The sequence below is a fragment of the Egretta garzetta genome, unplaced genomic scaffold, assembly GCF_000687185.1.
Source record: "Egretta garzetta isolate BGI_Z169 unplaced genomic scaffold, ASM68718v1 scaffold131, whole genome shotgun sequence".
Classification (NCBI taxonomy): domain Eukaryota; kingdom Metazoa; phylum Chordata; class Aves; order Pelecaniformes; family Ardeidae; genus Egretta; species Egretta garzetta.
The window spans coordinates 47,003-48,311 of NW_009258478.1; the positions used below are offsets into that span (position 1 = coordinate 47,003).

The 1,309-nt window shown below is 59.8% G+C and overlaps 1 protein-coding gene across 1 annotated transcript in view; it reads right to left on the reverse strand.

Moving 5' to 3' along the window:
- BAIAP2 (BAR/IMD domain containing adaptor protein 2) overlaps positions 1-1,309 on the reverse strand; it is a 71,620-nt gene that overhangs the window by 41,811 nt on the left and 28,500 nt on the right. The window lies entirely within an intron of this gene.

Sequence of the window (1,309 nt, forward strand, 5' to 3'; positions counted from 1 at the left end):
GCCCCTTTTCGGCACACACCATGCCTGGAGGTAACAGCTCTACCCCACATCCCTCCGTGGTGCTCGTCAGTGTTTTAAAACCTGTACCGAGACAGTTTAAACCTCTTGAAGCCCAGCATCTTCCAGTGACACCAAACAGCTCCGCAGCAAATGGCTGGACCCCAGGGGGCCCCTGGTACTGGTTTTATTGACTAGTTACTGCAGGGCTTGCCCGTTCCTAGCACCGCGCACCAGAGGGTCCTCACTAACTCAAGAGGTCCTTCAAGAAAACCAACTGCTAAGGAAAATCCACCTCCAGCCCTGGAGGAGCTCCCTGCAAACGCTGTTCAGTGCCAGCCCCCCAGTGCGCTCCCAGCTTGGTGGAAACTGCCTCCAGCTCTGCTCACCAGGCACGTGCTTCCCCAGAGAAGGAAACCCCTTCCCATGACTTTGCCATGGCCCAGTTTCCAAGGGGGACAAGAGAAAAACACTTTGAGCAGCACCCAAGGGGGCCCAAGCAGGAGCAGGACAAGCACCAAAGTCACCCAAGCACTCGGGCGCGTGAGGCTGGAGCTCCTCGGCACCATCCACAAACTGCTCCGGAGCGAGCCGTCACCCATCGGACACACAGCATTCCCTCTTGTCACACCAGCTTCTCAGCTCCCCAAAAGCCACCGCAGCAACCGCCGAGGATGGAGAACGGCATGAGGAGCCTCTCCCAAAGGGGAACTGTAGGCACGGGTCTAATCCTGAAGTGCTAGAAACGGGGCAGCAGTCCAGAGAGCAGAGCAGGGAGGGGAGAAGGGAGAAGCTTTCCTGCCCTCCCTCCCGGGAACACCACTGCAAGCCCATCCTCACTGCCACCATGAGCCCTCCCTCTCCGCCACCATGAGCTCTCCCTCCCGGAATGTCACCATGAGCCCACCCTTGCTGCCCCCCAGGTTTGCCTCCTCGTGCCCAGCAGCCTGCTCCCGGGGAGGTCCCATAATGGGGCTTCTCCCTCAATTCCCACACGGCATCGGGAGCCACTCTGGAGCACGGAGCGGCCACAGCTCCTTGCGAGGCACAGGAGAATGTTCCCAGGTTGTTGAAAGCATAAAATTGTTAAACTGACAGGGAATTGCACAGAGCAAACCGTCTGGGGCAAACTGCGCGGGGACAACCAACAGCACCCCCCTGTACCTGGTCAGAGCATCCCTGCTGGAGCCCTGTGCCCAGCTCTGGAGCCCTCGGCACAAGGAGGACATGGACCTGTTGGAGCGGGGCCAGAGGGGGGCTACTAAAATGCTGCGAGGGCTGGAGCCCCTCTGCTATGGGGCCAGGCTGGGAG